The sequence below is a fragment of the Pteropus vampyrus genome, unplaced genomic scaffold, assembly GCF_000151845.1.
Source record: "Pteropus vampyrus isolate Shadow unplaced genomic scaffold, Pvam_2.0 Scaffold379, whole genome shotgun sequence".
Lineage (NCBI taxonomy): Eukaryota > Metazoa > Chordata > Mammalia > Chiroptera > Pteropodidae > Pteropus > Pteropus vampyrus.
In genome coordinates, this window is record NW_011889160.1 from 666,553 (window position 1) to 685,208 (window position 18,656).

Genomic DNA, 18,656 nt, shown 5'->3' on the forward strand with positions numbered 1-18,656 from the left:
GGAGGCCAGAATTCCTTTGGAGACCTCTCTGCTGTCAGCAGGACCTAGTGCAGCTTCAGGCACCACCGACTGCTCTTTGTTCTGGATCCTAAGCCATAAGGGCAAGGTATGGCCAGAAAGCTGGCTTGGGCAGACTACCCTGTCACCAGCTGTGGATTTTCTGGTCTTGGTTCTAAAGTGTGGTGAGCAATGTCACAGAGGACCACAGCCCTTCATTCAAGAGAATTCCCATCCACCTGTTGCAGGTCAAACTCCAAAGAAATACACCATGCGGTGGCTTACTCACAGATTACACCCAGAATGTTCTATCAGACATGTGCAGAATATTGTTGCCAAGATGTTCTCAATGCAACAATGACATTTCAACCACCTCCTCCTGAATGTCACACCACTCTCTTGACCTTACTGCCGTAAGTTCCATGTGAGGAGCACAGTCTTTGTCAAACCAGCTGGCTTCCCACGAGACAGTATGGCCGGCTGAGTGCAGTAGGCATACTGGTGAAAGAGACTCTTACCAGACTCTTATTTCTTTTGTATTATGCCCAGTTATCCATCAATCAGCAATTATTTTCAATTCCCTTTCCACCAAGCCCACTGACCTATACCAACACCAGACACTCATACGGAAAAGGTTCAGAAACTCAGAAAAAAAAGGGACAAAAAAGAGAAAATGACAGTTGTCTTTTTCCTCTCTGAATTCAAAGTTTACACTGATAAGTTGCGAGAACTATATTCTGCTTCTCTTTAGCTACAGAAATGTTAAGTTTAACAAAACTGATTGCAACTAAATGACAAACTCCATGCTGTTGAGTCCTTCACAAAGATATTACATTAACACGTTTTCTCCGCTCCAGCCCCAAGAGCCTGGACTCGGATTCACCCAACAGATTTGATTTGACTCAGACTCACCCAATCCATTTGATTAGTTTTGTAGCAAGAACACCGCTCTATCTGGCCACCCTGAGTGAGGTGCTTGAATCCTGCTGTTATTTATAAGAGGTACTGGAAAGGAGCTGGGAAGATAACTTATTAAGTGGAAATAGAAAGGATGGCAGGACATAACAACTGGTTGTGAAGGGAAAATGGGAACATCTTTCCCCATGATCTTCGAAATCAGCCTCGGGCAACCGCTGTCCCACAGACCAGAATTTTAGGTTTGGGAATACATGTAGAGCCATTCATTCATTGTATTCATCCAACAGAGATTACTGAGAAATTACTGTATACCAGACATTGTGCTTGGAACTCGAGGCAAAAAAAAAATATAGAAGACATAATCTTTGGCTTCAAGGAGAAAATCTAATAGAGGAGCTCATCATAGACAAATCGTAAGCATATACTATGAAGGCACAAAGAGGGAGCAGCTTAGAGGCTGTTTAATCCAACCTCTTTATTTTAGAAATGAGTTAACTAAAACCCAAGAAGGGTAAGAAACCTGCTTCAGTTCACAATGGGGGACTAGAACTCAGTGCTTTTGACACCCAGCCTGCTTCTCCATCTTGCTGATTGATGGCAGAGATGGGGATAATCTTTTGAGATGCCTTCCAGCCTCCAATTTCTACGACTGCAGATTTTTGGGGGGAGGGGGTGCATTTTTATTTCCCTTGTTGTCCTGGAGCTCACTGTCCACAGGGCCCAGTCTTACTCACCCTTGACTCATCCACAGTGCAGCACAAAGCCTTGCCAGGGTACGTGATCACTACATGTTTAACCAACTAAATCCCCGTGACCTGACAATGGACTTATTCAAAACAATTTTTTCTCATAACACTATACTTGAGCTGACAGGCCAGTCAAGGTAGCTCCAACATTATACCAGCAAGGACAGGGTCAACATATACGCTCGGAAGCACTACTGACCTTCACTTAGAACTTCAACACACAGAACCTGGCTCAAGTCTATGCCTTCCATCTCATAATTTGCATAATCATTAAAATGCAATTTATTTGAAACAAAGATTCTTTGGCAGATATATGCAGTTTCCTCAGTATCTGTCATTTGCTTACAAGGCCGGACTTCTTGGTAGCTCATACATGGATTATTTTCCAGAGCCAGACACGGGTCTAGAACTGGCATGGCACTTCCCTGAGGAATAGGAAGAAAGTTTATGATGCTAATTCTTCAGTGAGAACTGCCTGTTTGGAACCACTGTTTTCTTTCAGATCTTCTTTGGATTTGGCTAAAATCCCTAAGAATGAAAAGTAAAGCCCCAATCTCTGGGCCAAGTTCATTCCCCACCTGTGTAAATCTCTAAGTAATCTCCCCAAAGCCTAAGACCAGACCACTCAAGGAAATGGACTGGAAGCCAGTGGTACATGAGGGAGAGAGTTTAAATTCTATTTACTTCCCAACCTGCGCTGAGCATTCTATGGGACATCGGGCTCAGGAAAGTGGAAAACCAGAGGCAACGCAAGAAGTTCCAAATGATCTTAAACATTTTGTGGCTTGCGAAATTGTCAGTACTCTTAAATCTATTATTGACGTTGATACAGTGCCAAAAAAAAAAAAAAAAGAAAAAAAGTGGCATCTAGCAGCAAAAGGTGAAATGAAAGCTGGCAAATAACAGCAGCTTCAGTTTTCCTGCAAATAGAAAATGATTTGTTACTAAATTTTATTGCTCTTATGCCAATCCAAGAATGAATTACACTTAAGTGTGTCTGATTTGATTTCAGCTGCTCTACATCTTCATAACGTGTCTAGGAAACTTTCCTGCTTTATTGAAATTTCCTTGATCTCCTTTAATCTTTAAATCTAGCATGGTTTCCTACCTATTGTTTTGTTTGATTTTTGGTCATCGATGGAATTCTCGATTTTTGAGTCCAGGTTGGTTTTCCTATATACTATTGCTGGTTTAGGGTCTGTTTCCTATGCTAAGTATGTCACATAGATGAGGCTGAGTACTTCTTACTGCACCATCATATAGTGACGGGCACAGAGTGTTAGGTCAGTCCAGGATTGAAGATGCTAATTGTGGTCGCTTGGGTAAGGTGGTGATGGCCCTAGCTCTCATATGTAAAGGTACATTCTCCCCTTTGTAATTAATTTCTAAGTAATGTGTAATATGGAGGATAAAATACTCTCAGGAAGTTTTGACTGCTCATTTCTGGTGCCTCACTCTATCATACCCTGGCCATGTCCAAGGACACAGCGAAAATCTCAAAGGGATCATAAAGCTCTGGCTATAAGAAAATCTCTAAAAAGTGAAAGAGCACTAACTAGAAAAGGGGCCAAGGGTTATGGATCATCAGCAGAGTCCAGGATTGGACAGGCCAATGGCGAGAACAGAGGTTTCTGGCCCACAGGAAACATTCACCTAGAGACCTGAGTACTCTTCTCAAAGGCCTGGGAGCCTGGTATGCGTAAGGGTTAAGTGACATGGAGGTCAGTGGCAAAGAAAACCCTTCTGGTCCGCCCATCAGACCTCTAGGAAATGATATTTCTGAATTTCTCTTCTCTTTTGTTCCACTCTCATGTGGTTTCATCTCATTCCCTGGGAAAGAGATAATGCCACATCTCTTTCTGCCTCTGTTCCAGCAATTTCCTTCCTTGTATCTTTCCCATAGTGGGGGGGGGAGGGGGGTCATGGCAAACCAGGGAAGGGCCTCCATTTTCTAGCAGTTGGGGAGTGAAGGGGCCTGGGGGCTCTCCAAGGAGGAAATATCCAGTTTATTGGCAACGAGGATTATGCCTGGGGAGGGGAACGCTTCCCCCTGAGTTACAAACTGCTGTTGCTTTAATTTGTAGGATCACGCACAGCTGGGGAGAATAATTTATTGACCAACAGGCCATTTACATGTCTGAGACAGAATTTTAAAGGAATTATTAAATACAGCTTCTAACAAAGCCCATAATGACATTTTTCTTTATGCAGAACCCTGGGAGCTCAATTGAGGAGGGCACAGCTTGTTTTCCAGATACTGGTTCCATATGGGCTCCCAAACAGTCCCAGCCACAGAGGCAAAGAAGAGACGAGGCAGAATCAGGATGTGGCAGCTAACAAATCAATGACCTCTCTAACAGTGAGCTTTGTTGGCTTTCTCCTGTGACAGTGCTAAGCCAGGCTGGTCTGGGCGGGTCTGCGGCCTACCTGCTTGGGCTGAGGGCAGGAGCCATACTCACCCTGATCACTCCCATCAGGAAAACGCACTTGAGCAAACAGCACCTCTCTCAAACTAGCTAACGTGAGAAGCAAAGCACAGGGCAGAAAGATAAATGGGCCTCCATTACGGGTTGTTTGGCGAACTGCTGATTAGGGAGTTGGAGTGCTTTCTCAAACGTCATTCTGCGCTTCCTTTGATGTTCAGCTTCCTTTTTCTCCCAGGCAGGTCTCTATCTTCTCATGAAAACAATCTGAGGACGTCAACATAAACTTAACTTTAAATTCTTGGGCACCGCCAGGTTGAGATCAGGTTAAAGTTTCAGGATGTGGGGGTGTCTTTAGCCAGACCAGAACTATTCCTCTAATCTGACATCACAGAGACCTCACTGAGAACTACTAGTCATGCCTATGCTCCTTTCTAGAAATGGGTAAGCACAATAACCATATGACTTTAAATGAAACTCATATGAGCTGGCCAGAATACATTTTGCAAAATTACTTCCCTTCCTTCCCAAATTTCTCACTGCTACTAAATGCTAAATTCCAAATGAGGAGGATATGGACCTTGGACACAGTTGTGATTCCTGACACCTCAGAGTTCTGTGTGGAGGGGAGTGTGTTCTGTGGTCCTTTCATAAACGAGGCTGACGTGGTAAGAAAGGTCATTTTTAGCACTTGGCGCTCCTGCTGGGGCCTGACTCCAAATCCTCTTACAGTGGCATCTGCTACATCGCTTGCTCATTTAGTTGCCAGGGTATCTTCTCCGGCCTCTTAGAAGCCATAATCCTGCCAACTCAATGGGCAACTCACTGAGGCTCAGACCCCAACCTGCCCCCCTCCACGGGGCAGCCCGCACTTCTCCTCAGAGAGCCAGGGCACACCATCATCAGCGTCAGCCCGTCCCCATCACAGCGCCCCTCAATCCAGGATTTAAAGAGCCCTGGGAGCAATTATCTGCAGAGGTGATCAAAAGAAGGGAGTGGTTTTAACCTGAGTCCACGATGTCACTTTGCTAAGGCAATGCAATGGATTTTACCAAAGAGAAGGATCTGTTCCCACGTAGTTTGGTAGGGAAAGCAGAAAACTTTCTTTCGACTTCACACAGGAAATGGTTTTCATAGATGTATCCGCAGCTGAGCAAGCTGTATAACCACAACATAGCTTCTCTTTCATAAATGGAAGATTTTTACCCATTGCATCACTGACCACCAAAGAGAATTCCCACCCTCCATCTCTAAGGCAAGAGAAAATGGTAAATTGAGTCTCTTTCCTTAATCTGCTAGCCAGGGTTGCTAAAGCAGCTTTTTCACTCAGAAATGTAGATTATTCTACAAGGTTCCTGTTACCCAATCCCACTGCAGAGGGATGGCTGAACATGAATGAATCCAGTTTCTCTGCACTCTAGGATCCCCTCAGATCATCTGCCTTTATAACCATGACCCATGATGGGTCACAATGTAAATATATGACTGTGGGTCACGGTCACAGTTTTGAAAAAGGAGCCCTGGGAAACGAAGGAGTCACAGTTTTGAAAAAGGAGCCCTGGGAGACGAAGATCTGCTGAAACAAAGCTAGCCAACCCTGCCACGCATAGGTGGTTTATGGGAATTAAAACAAAACAAATGCACTCAACTGAAGACACAAACACAAAGGGCAGATTACTGAGTTCCTTGATTCATCCTTGTACGCTATTAACCATTTGCTCTGGGAACCTAGGCATCACTCTCTCTGCTGGGAGAGCGAGGCTCCTTGCCCCGAAGCCAGCAGAGCAGGCTGCGAGTCTGTGACCCTCTCTAGAGGTGCCAGTGGCTTCGTGATGCTCTTCCCATCACTGTGAGGCTCAGCTGGTAATTTGGCAAAACTGCCTGAGCACATTCACCATTATCGCTGCCCAGAAGGAAGGAGGCTCAGAGCTAGGGGACACTGATGGCCTCATCTGAATGACTCAGCTAAAATTGAAAGGGCACACACAGATAAAGACCAAAACCACCTGCCTCCCCAAACTACCCAGCTATACTGAGTTAGAGTTTTCCTCTAAGAGTGAACATAATGAGACAATAACCCAAATATATATAAGCTACTCAATTTACTTTATTCTGAAAGAATGCTGGAAAAATCTGATGACCAATCATTTCCTATTCTTAGCTAATACTTTTTAAAACAGCTTTACTGAGATATACTTAACATACTAAAGAGGTCACTCATTTCAAGTATGCCAAGTCAATGGTTTTTAGTATATTCAGTTGTGCAGCCATTACCAAAATATAATATTAGAACATTTTGTCACCTCCTCTTCTAACCAATGTACTGTATACTTGAAACTAATTTAAATAAATTTATTTTTAAAAAAACCTCTCACACCAATTAGCAGTCATCCGTATCCCCTCAGCTTTAGGAAACCACTAATCTATTTTCTGTCTCTATAGATTTGCCCATTCTCTCAGCTAATACTTTTAAATCACAAATTTAAGACTATTTAAAGTCAAGAGAAGCAACGTATCTCTCGGTATCCCTAATGGCTCCTACAGGAAACATATTTAAACTTTCAATTTGTCCTCTACGTTGATGTTCATATATGAATTTCACGAGGGCCAGGAAAATCAGAAATCTAGACTTCGGACAAGAATACTGGAGTATCTGAGCAGTGCTTGTATAGCTAAGTCTCACATACCACCAATACTATTTTGGAGACATATTTTTAAAGCAGTGGGGTACAGTGGCTTTGCAAGCAGTGCAGAAACCTACCCCTGCCATTTAATCTATTTTTTTTAAACTCTGGGTGAGTTAATTTCTCTGAGCCTCAAGTAACCAATTAGTAAAATGAGGATAATAATAACCACCCTGAAGGGTGATGATTACATGAGATATTCATCAGCTCAGCCCTTATTTATTGAGTGCTTTCAGTGTGCCAGACTTTTTGCTGGCCACTGGAGCTAAAGGCACAGATTTCTCATTCTCATTTAATTCATTCGCTCAAGCAGCAGATAGGCAAACAAGTAATTATAAGAAAATGGCGACCCAGCCAAGTCAGCAGGAGCATAAGAGTGTGAGTTGGGGAAAGCTGCTGAGAGGGGAGAGATGTCCGAAATTTGAAGGATGACAAAGAATTTGCCAGGGGAGAGAGAAGTCTCGTCAAAGGTAATAATGTCTGCAATGTACGTGAAAGCATGTAGCATAATGCCTGGCACACAGTAGGTAATCAGCACTCCCTGGTGTCCCCACTCTTAATCCTCATCCGTCCTTGAAAAGATGCTCTCTAAAATCTAGAATGAGATTAAAATCCTGCTGCTACTGGAGAAAAATGAGCAGATCTGAAACTTTAGGAGTTGCCTGGTTCTATCTTTTTTCTGAGGCTAATTTATCTTTGGCAGTAAAGTATATTTTAAATTTTGACTTCTTTTTTCCCCCACAAACTTTTCCTATTGAAAAATTTCAAACGAAGAAAAGTTGATCTCTATTCTAGAACAGTCCCCCTGCCTGTGGACTGGCCCACGGTTTGGATCAGTCTGACAGTTGAAGGCATCGGGGAGTTTTCCACCATGCAATTCTTGGATTCCTTTTCTCCATCTAAACTCACCTTCTGAGTGATGTCATCCAGTCCCAAGGCTTAAATACCAGTTATATGCTCTGACCCCCAAATGTCTTATCTTCAGCCCAGACTCCTCTCCCTAAGTCCAGCCTTACCTACGACACTGCCCAGTGGACATTGTCTCTGGGATGCTCGCAGACTTCACCTGCAGCACCTTTCCACATTGCAGCAGAGGGCAACACCATGTGGCCTGGGACTAACCTAACCTCTCAGACTTCCTTTCCTACACTACCCCCCCATTCATCTACCTCAGGCACATGCCCGTCTTTCAGGTTTTGCTTCAAGCCATTCTCTCTGCCCAAAATACTCCCTTCCCAGATAGCAGCTTAGTTAACTCCCTCACCTCCCACAAGTCTTTGCTCAAATCTCAATTTCTCAGGCGTACCTTGCCCATCCTATTCAATACTGTAACTTTTACCCTCACGCCCCAAACTCCATATCCCCCTGCCCTACTCAGATTTTCTCTTCTCCATAACACTTGACATTTCTAACTCACCACATAATTTACTTAACTTTATCGTCTACCTCCCTGCTGGAATGGAAACTCCACAAAGACTGCAACCAATATCTGTTTTGTTCACTGGAATAACCCAAGCACCTGGCACGGTACCTGGCACATGGTAGGCATTCAATAAAAATTTGTTAAAAGAATGTATGATTAGGCAAACATATCAACTTCATACATTAAAAACAGATTATAAACAGGACACAGACTCATGGACATGGACAATGGACTAGTGGTTACCAGATGGTAGAGAGAAGGGGAAGCGAGGGAACTGAAATCATTTCTTCAATTAAATAAATAAAAATAGGTTTCAATAACAATACCTACTCAAGTAGCTGCTGCCCATCCTCAGATAGGTTTTTTGTTTGTTTGTTTGTTTGTTTGTTTTTAAACTGGAGAACTAAGTACTGCAGAGCAGGCACAGAAAAAGCATTTGTTCATTGCAACAGATGGCAGACCTCCCTGAATGGCTGTTAGTAGCCTGGAATTTGTCCTAGGCTGGCCTTGGCACCACCCCATGAGAGCCTAGAGAATGTTCAACAATCTTGTCATAAACCCTGATCTGGGGAACAAGGGCTAAGGTAGCTTAATTGAAACATAAATGAGGGACAGAATTAAGGGGAAATGCTGGAACGCTTTTTAATTTTGTCCATGATAACAGAATTTGTAAAAAACAAAAACAAAAACAAAAACAAAAAACAATGAAAGTGATATTTGGATTTGGATTCATTTTATGTGGAAACAAAGCTCTGAACAACCAGGTCAGGAGACCTACCAAAAAGCTTAGCTGTGTAGTGAATGAGCTTTTCCCTTGCTATCAGCTACGTCACAGCTGGGCTGCTTTTGTTTGTTTGCTTTGTTGGGGGGAGACTAGTTTAAAGTCACATACACTACCATGTTATGAGCCAGAAGCAATGCCTGAGTCCAACCTTGTAGCTAAAACCAACACTGGATGGATGTAATTGGAACAATTAGTTAACTCAGTACTCAGCCAACAAAACAACTTCTTGTCAGAATCTGCCAGGAAGAATTATTCATGTTTGCTACAGGCAGCAAACTGAGCTGTGGGGAAGATGAACACTCCCTCCAGCTGTCACAACTAGCCACGTCAAGATAAGAGAACTCTGCAGACACTTTCTCTTGTTCAGTGGGAATCTGAGCTGGTGTGCACAGTGGAAGGGATAAGATGATGAAGATCAGCTAGAAAAAAGATGCAAAAAGGAACTGGTGCTTCTCATTGCTGGGGCTCTTAATGCCTGGTGAGGATCTCAGGGGTAAAAGAAGATCCCAAAACCTTCCCAGAGGGAACGGGGATAAAGTCACATACAAGGATTCAAGACTTCCAGATGGTTCAGCTTTGTAGATGCCCTACCGTGGAGCAATGTCCTCACAATTCTGAAGGAAAATTATTTTCCACCTATAATGTTATATCCAACAAAACCATTAATAAAATGTGAAGGTAGAACATAGTTAATTTCAGACATGCAAAGTTTCAAAAAACTTATCTCCCATAAACTGTTTCCTCAGGATGTTACTGGAGGATGAGTTACATCAAAATGAGGGACTACATCTAGAAAGAGAAAGATGAGGGATCCAAGAAATTGGGGAGCTACACGAAGAGGGATAAAAGGCAGGCCCAGAGCAATGGCTGCGCAGAAAGCCAAGATAACTGAGAGAGAGCCCTGATGTGAGCGGGAGGATGAAGGGCTCCGAAAGGATAAGGTGGGGATGGAAATGACAGATTATGTGACATAGTCAAGAACAGTATTGAGAGGGATTTTACAGCCATGTTGGAGAGTTTGTTAAAAAAAACTGTGATCGGGACATAGAAAACCAAGCAAAGAAATACACACAGGTACATGTGAAAGGAAATACAAGGCTAGTCTACACCCTGGCTCAGCAGTGAAAAACGCTGACAGCGATGATGATGCCGTTAAATCAGGAGGACGCAGGAGAGCTGCGACGCTGAGGGGCAGGGGAAGTTCGAGATGCTAATTCCTCCTCTTCCGAAACAGGAACTGCTCCTTCTTAACTACCAGAATTAACAAAAAGTTAATGTCTAAAATTGATAAACTGAGAATCATTTTAAAACTAAAGGCATCAATTTAAAATATGGACAAAAAAGTACCAGAATTAAGAGTTGAATGTGGTCAGCTCTGGAAAGCGGGACCCGGGACTGGAGACTGCCTAGGGCATTCTGACCATCCAAGCTGTGTATGACTTCCACTTGATAATCAATCTGGTTAATAAATCTGAACGTTCCTTCCAGAAGACAAAGAAGAGAAAGGGATTTTTCTGAGGAGCCATCATATTAGGCTCTTGGGCTTCTTAATTTTGAAATGTGTCCCCTTTGACCGCTGCTGCTGTTGTCACTTAACAGTTTTCTTACTGTTTACTCCTAATAAAGATTTTCTACACGTACAATCCTTCCCATAACACGGAAGTACCTGAACTAACTTATAGTTGATAGTGTTCTGTGTGTTCATTTGTTTTAATATATTTACTTATTCAAAATGTCTTACAGTCCTACTACGTCCTAGCAACCAAGCGGAACCAGGTGTACAAAGAAAAAGCAAGCATCACTGTTCTTAGGAAGCGACAGCCCCCAACCGTGCCTGACAAATCACCAGAGCAAAGTCCTCTTTCCGCTTCTTCCTCAAACTCCTGTTACATTTTTGAGTGTTTCTCAGTGTTGTCCAAGAGTCCCCTGTGCTTTTTATAAATGCAAACTCCCACCTCTGACCTCCTGAATCAGAAGTGCTGAGAGCAGGGCCCCGCAATCTGCACTTAGCGGGTACACTATGATTCAAGGGCCAGTTTTAGATAAAATTCCTGATGTTTCTTATTGAAGCACATTACCACGTAAATAATTATCCAAACCTTATGGTTTAAAGAGAAACCGAACAGGCTGTCCAAACATTTGGGCAAGGCTGTGAACGCAGTTTGGGCAGCTGGCCAAGTTCCCGAAGAGTCATGAGGCTAGTTTTCAAAAACGATGACGGACATATAGATTTAGGATAGAGGTGAGGCCAGGATGGGGGTGATTTTGCCTTCTACTTGGTTCTGAATTCCTCATTAAGCAAAATCACTCAGCTTATTGCTATCTATTCACTGGAAAAGCTGGGAAATGATCTGTTCCCCAGTGAATGCATTGCTGAAATGATGAAAGCTAGAACATTCTTCCAGCACTTAATATAAAAGGTTTTTCAGAATTATATTTATTTCTCAGTTGGTTTTGAATGCTGTTAACTAGAATATGAAGAACACAGAACTGTTCATAACACTCACAAGATGAGAATACCCTTCATTTAACCATTAAGCATCACTGTCCATCTCCAAGTACACTGAGTCCAAGCAGCACAATTTTGTTATTATTCTGAAGGCTGTCTCAGGCAGACAAGCTGGCCCTTGTGAAGACAAAATGAAGCAAATTCCAATTATTAAAAGTTAGAAACAAAACACAGTGGGCCTTATTCACCAGGGCTACTTCAAGGGGCCATGAGACTTACTCCATGGCTATTCAGGATGGGCCGCTTCTTCCTTCAGGTACTGACTGCTCTACCTACCGTGTAGGGGCACCAAGCACTGATGGTCATGCCTCCAACTTGTGGCCTTCCAGTTGTGGCCAAATGCAGTCTGTGATTTGTCTTATCATTATCAGTTCTGTGTGTGTGTGTGTGTGTGTGTGTGTGTTATAGTTTACAAATCTTTTCTTTCATTCTGTGGCTTGCCTATTCACTTAATGTTATCTTTTCATGGGCAGAAGGAGGGGAATCTGCATGGCTATTGGTTTCATGTAAAAGGGACAAAAGTAGTAATGTTACAGACTTAAAGAAACGAGTCAATCAGTATTTTTTAAAAAAAACGATTTGCTTTTAAGAAGCCAATTGTATATTTTAGTGAATGCAGAGCCACCACAGTCATTTCATTATCTAGGAGCAAGCTAAATTTTGGAAAGACAAAAATCTTCGATGGCTGCCCTTTCAGATATATGGGGCCGGGTTTAATAGGTTCCTTGATTTGCAGAGGCTGCAGAGCCAAAGCAAATAACAGAAATGGCTAAGTGACATGCCTCTGTCAAATGAGAATTAGGGAGAGAAGTCCTGAAATGGACCGAGATTGACATCAAACCAGAAAGTTTTTGTTTTTGTTTTAAATAAGGGAAGGGAAGTAAAAAAGGCAATAAAAGGAAGTCTTTAAAGTTTCCATACCGCATTCTGGTTATTAAAACAGCCTTTTCCTTCTTTCGCTCTCCCCACAAGCTGATTAAAAAATAAGGAAGGAAGTTATGGTGGTCAGTGCGAGGCACTAAGATGGTACAACTTCTGGGTTGCACTCCCAATTCATCTGCTGTGTGGGCAGCCCCTGCCCTGGATAAATCACTCCTTTACATTTTCTACTTTAGGGACTGAGACACGGAGAGACCAATTTAACTCTGAGAGGCTGGGAACATTATTAATCATTAATGCTCTACAAGATTCTCTGCGGAGCAGAGGTATTGCAATACTAGCTACTCATGATCATCGGGAAAGGCCAACCATCACTGCACTCCCCTTCCCCCATCCACGACTTGCCACCTGACCCACTACAGCTATTGAAAGGTTTGCTTTTTTCCCCCCTCCTGTAATTAATTTAAAAATGCTTTAAAACAATAGAAACAGGTGAAAAGGAACAGGAAAGCAGATAACAAGAATAAACCATTGCAGAAATCCCAACCATCCAGACAATCCTGCCAGCCTGAAATGCTCTAGAGAACTATCTGCACTTCCCTGGATTCAGGCGCAGAAAGAGGCTGCCAGCCAGCAGATCTAGCCTGTGCTGCAGAGCAGAAGCCATCAGCTGCAAGAGGTGCAGTGGGCAGAAAAACGGGTCTCCATCACAACAAAGGAGGGAGGAGGAAGAAAGGTCATGTAAGGTACAAGAAGTCTCTGGCCCTACCTTCTACTATTCATGTTAAAAACTGTCAAAACAAAGCTGAAAAAGAAACAAAGGTGGAACACTCCAAGACAACCTAAATCCTACCAAACTGAAAAGCCAGAGGCGAGGGAAACAGCCTATTCAGCTGGTCAACTGATATGGAGGCTGGAGAAAGGCTCAGGGGCCCCTAAAATTAGTCTCCCAGTGGATACAGTCCATGAACTCAACTAATTCAGTGATCCTTCTAGAGCCAAACATCTACTGTGTGTTCACTTCACCACCTTATTAGTGTTGTAACCTGCCCCCATCCCTTTAATTTACAATTAAACGGTTGAGCTATCAGAACATGAAGTATTAATTTGCCAGAAGTCTTGCCACTGACTCTTCGCTCTTGAGTGGTAAAGGGAAGTAGGAGATGGGGTTTAAACCTTTATTTAGTTTAGGCATATGGTCAAAATTCAATGATCAAAAATGGGCCCAGTTAAAAATAATGTCCTACCAGTTCCCCATCCACCAGTTATTCTTCTCTGAGGCAACTACTGTTACCAGTTCCTTCTTTGTCTACAGAGATGTTCTCTGCATATGTGGTCATTCACAGTTCACAGACTGCCCCCTTCAGTAGCTAATTTCCTAGCACTGTAGGTAGAAAGAAGCTAATTTCCTACCTGAGCACCAGTGACAAATCTCCATATAGTTTCTATCTGAATCTGGAAATAAAGCACTGCAAATCAGATTTTTAAAACGTTTCTTCCTGCTAGAGCTATTTCATGCATATCTAAACAGTGTAGATGTGTATATATCCTCTTCCATTTAATGTAAATGGTTGTATACTCCCTATACTATTCTGCTCCTTGCTTCATTACTTATGTATTTCAGAGATCATTACCTATCATTACATAAAGCACATCCTCTTTCTTTCCAAGCTGCATGTTGTTTTATTGCATATAAGAACCATAATTTATCAGGCAGCCACTACTGATGGCCTGTTAATGGCAATCTTTTGCCACTACAAACACAGCGACATACACAATTGTCAAAGCACTGTCATCAAACTTTGGACTCTGCCAATCTGGTGAAAACCAGTATCTCCTTGTCATTTAAATTTTTGTTTCTCATTGTATTAGCAAAACTCAGCTTCCAATGTATAAGAGCCATTTGTATTTCTTCTCTGGTGAGCTTTAAAAACTGGGCCGGGTTTAATAGGTTCCTTGATTTGCAGAGGCTCTTATTAGGGAAATTTGCAACCTGTTTGGATTTGAGTTGCAATAGCTTTCTCCTAGTTTGTTATTTGTCTTTGTTTATGGTGATTTGTTATGCAGAAGTTTATTTTTATGACTGTATCAACGTTCTTTTCAACAGTCTTCGAAGGATGCTGCGTCTTAGTTAAGAGACTTCCCCACAAAGGTGGATGATGCTAAGAAGAGTTTGCTGATGGGAATGCCCAGTTAGCTGAAAGGGAGAAGATGACGGTGCAGGAGTGTAGGGCAGGAAGGAGCAGTCACCGCGGGGCGCAGCATGCAGCGCACTGGTGGGCCTGGACCAGCATGGAGCGAAGGCCGGATCCGCAGGTGTAAGTGTGGAAGGGTGGTGGGGCGCTGCTTCTAAACTTGCTTTTACTAGCCCCAAACTGCCCTACTTCGAAGCACAGGCCGTCAGGCTTTGCTGCCCATTGTCCTTCCCTACTGTCAGCGCCTCTAACTTCTCCAAGTCACGCCTCTGTCACTGACTGATGACTTCAGTCCACTTTGTTCCTGTCCTTCCTCACTGTCAGGTGTCAATATCCATAAATGATCCAAATTTGGCCTCTCCATTTCTTAACTTTCTCAAGTAACTTTTTCTTCAGCCCACCTTGGCCACCTGTTCATATGGGCATTTTTGGTATCCGACAAAACCAATACAGCCTTTATTTCAAAGGTTCTACTCTCTGGTCACTTCCTCTTACCCTTCCTGGCTCAAATCCTTTAGTTCTTCCACTAACTTCACTGGCAAATCCAGGAAGGAGAGGAAAGAGGATTTGAAAATGGTGATGGGGCACAAGGAAGACATTTTTTTCATCTCTAGGTCTTGGAGAACGTCAAATATAAAAGGAAAAACAGCTTCCGCTTGAGGTTGCTTCGGAGGAAACACTGCTTCCAAAGGACCATTGAGCCAAGTTTCAGTAAAGGTGAAAGGCAAAGGAATCGTTCATTAAGGAAGCTGAAATTGTAGGGGTTCAGAATGTGTCACCCCAAAACGTGCTACTTTGGCATAGTGACTATTTTGAATTAAAAGTACTTGAGAAACAGCCAGTGCAAGGACACACCTTCCTTTGCCCCCTAAAAACAAGAGATAAATCTCCCATGTGAAAGGTATTCTCCCTATACCAGAAGGGAAGAGGGTATCCCTATACCAACAGATTTAAAAAATTAGGGCTCAGAAGGCTGTTTTTTCTTCAACAAGCCCAAACCTGTCTTCTTAACTCTTCACAAATTTATTGCCTTTCTAAAACATATAAAAGCTACTTGTTTTGGTCACTTCTTTTAGTCTCATATTTTTTAGGAGGTTCCCGTACATATGAAATTAAATTTGTTTTTCTCTGGTTAATCTGTCTTGAGTGAATTTAATTATTAGACCAGACAAAGAACCTAGCAAGGAAGAAAAAAATTTTTCACTACTACAAAACTGAAGGGAAATCACTGGGTCCCAAAGCGCATGCAGATACGAGGACAGGGAGGAGCAGGGTGGGATGAGCACCTGAAAGATGAGCATAATCTGGAGGCTTGGACTTTTGGTGACAACCATGATGGATGTCAGATCACACCATTACTGAAGACCTCTTTGCCTGTGTCTACAGATGTCACTGCTATCAGGTGCATGCAGTTGCTCAAGGTCCACATTACTGACTTAACACATTTTCTGAGTCCATGTCTCTCCATTCAATTCTTCAGTTGTTTCCTTTTATATTTTTCTGAACAACATCCCTCATTCCTCTGGTAATTTTATAAAAGAGGGATTATGAGTGAGAAACTGAGTTCTTGCAGACCTGAAAAAGGTCTTCATTTGCCTTTACAACCTGAGGGATAGCTTCCCTAGACTCTTAGGTTCTACATTATTTTCTTTCAGAACTGTAAATATGTCCCTTCATTTTCTTGCATCCGGTGTTGCCACTGATGCCAACATGATTCTTGCTTCTTTATAGGCTGGACTGATTTCTCTCTCTGGAAGCTTTTAGAATTTTTCCTTCCCCTTAGTGTTCTGAGACTTCATTATATGTGTAAAACGTGAGTCTTCTTAAATTGATAAATTCATGGTGGGCACTCCATGGTGGGCCCTTTCACTCTAAGGATTCTTGCTTTTCTTCTGTTTAAGAAATTTTCTTCCCTTATTTCTTTGGGTATTTGTTACCTCCTCCATTTTCTCTCTTTTCTTCTTCCAGAACTCATACAAGATGAACCTGGGAATTTCTGAAATGATTCCTTTTATTGTATTCACTTTTCTGTCACCCTTTCTATTATTTTATATTCTCGGAAAATTCTTTCATCTTTTTCTCCTGCTCATTAATTCCCTTTAATTGTATTCATTATGCCGTGCAGCCCCTTTAACAAGGTTCTAGCCAAACAATAATGTTTCATTTCCAAGATCTAGGAAATGAAATTCATTCTTTCCCATAAGTCTGTTCTTGTTTCATGAATGCGATATTCTTTTTTTATCTTTTCGGGGTATAAGTGCACTTCTCTTAAAGTCTCCTTCTTTATGTCCTATTCACTTGGATCTTCCGATGTTAGCTTTCAATTTCTTGAGCTCGGAGCCTCTCTTTTATGACACTGGTTTTCCTCTGATGTTTGGCAACTCTTAGTTGTACGTGCTTGTGAAGTTTTTAGATCCCCAGCGTGTAAATGCTCCGTCTATTCACCACAGCCATGTCTAGTAATTACAGGAGAGTGGAGGGACAAGTAGGTAGGGCTTTTGGACTCTGATCTCTACCTTTAATGTGATTCTATCTGCCTTTTCTCCTTCAGGAATTCCTCAAATTCCTAGACTACCCAGTATACTCCTTTATTCCAGAAATATATATGTATTTAACAATACATATTGTATTTTAACATGTATTGTTAAATACATATATATTTCTGATATATTTAGGGATTTGGGGCACATGTGTAGCGGCATGTGTTCGATTTACCATCTTGAGGTGTCTTAGCAGTGGACATTGAGCACTGACCAGGTAGACAGTGTTTTAAATATAAGCCACTAATACCAAGTACCTGTATAGATAGATACATGCCTTAGAGCAGAAGATAAAGGTTCATTAGAAGTCTCCAAATGGCATGCAGAAAAGATATGTTTAAGATAATAGATTCATTTTCTTTTCTTTACTTGCCAAATAAACAAAGACTCTGTCACTTTTTTATGATTTTCCAGGTATTGCTTTTGGGATGCCTCAATAGAACAGACTCTTCTGGTTAATGAAATGATAAGTTAATAAATAAGCATTTTGGTTTTCGAAAGCAAATGTTAATACCAGCCTTATGAGTATGGCTACCATGAATCAGCTCACTGGAATCTCACTGACTGATAAAAATTGCATTTCTATCAGAATTGCAAAGCTGAGAAATAACCCTGTAACAGAGGTATGTACAACAACCCGGGGGCCTCCTTCAACTCATGGATCATCACCAGCAATCAATCACTAAACGAAAAAATAATTTGAGAAGAAATAATTTCCGGTTCTCAAAGATAACCTAATTTAAAGGGGACTGCTCTTTTTCTAGTAAGCTGAAGAGAGAATCTGCCTCCTTTAATAAATGCTAGGTTAATAACATTTACTTACAGAAGTAAAAATTTATTTTCTTTTCTCTACATTTAAATATTTACATAAAACTCAAATACTTATGTTGTTCAATTGAAAGTAGTTTCTGGTCAGAGTAATGGGTGGGGAAAATCCTTCAATAAAATGTCATTGCCTTGGGGTAAAAGGCAACATAAATACAAGACCAGTTTTACTCAGGTTCTAAAGTAAGAGAAAATGTTTTTTGGAATGAAATTTCTGTCTGAAAGTGAAGGTAATGTTCAAATAAAAAAGAAAGAGAGAAAACTGAAAAAAAAAGGCCCCTCAGTAGACTCTCCGTTTCTCTGCCTCGAAGGTTCTTTTCTCCCTTTCTGTTTCTCATTTGCTAAGTAAGAAAGAGTTAACTCATAAATGAGAAGAATGTTGTTTTAGCTCCACAGAAAGCTTTTAAGGATAGGGTCAATGCAAAGACCAGATTCTTCATTAACTCATTAACAAGACAGGTCACTGTGGCCTAAGGGTTCGTTTATCAGCAGGAAAACTTCAGCTGGTAATGGATGGTTGTTTCCTGCACATCTCAAAATCCAGAATGGAGAAGTAGACTCCATTGTGAGTCTGTTTCCTGACTTGGAAGGAAAGAAAATATTTTCATGATGACTATTCTTTTCTCAGGCTGGTGTTACATTTGGCCCAAAGGCACAATGGGCAAGCAAGGGGGCTTCCACTCCCAGAACACTTTCTAACGCTTTGTTCCCAGTTAATTATGTTCTAATGGTG

The 18,656-nt window shown here is 41.8% G+C and overlaps 1 protein-coding gene and 1 long non-coding RNA gene across 5 annotated transcripts in view; one reads left to right on the forward strand and one right to left on the reverse strand.

Moving 5' to 3' along the window:
* Positions 1-18,656, reverse strand: part of CFDP1 (craniofacial development protein 1) — a 101,377-nt gene that overhangs the window by 13,375 nt on the left and 69,346 nt on the right. The window lies entirely within an intron of this gene.
* Positions 1,290-17,151, forward strand: LOC111731502. Its single transcript, XR_002777170.1, has 3 exons — positions 1,290-2,456; positions 14,471-14,681; positions 15,173-17,151. It is a non-coding gene; the product is annotated as an uncharacterized LOC111731502 (long non-coding RNA).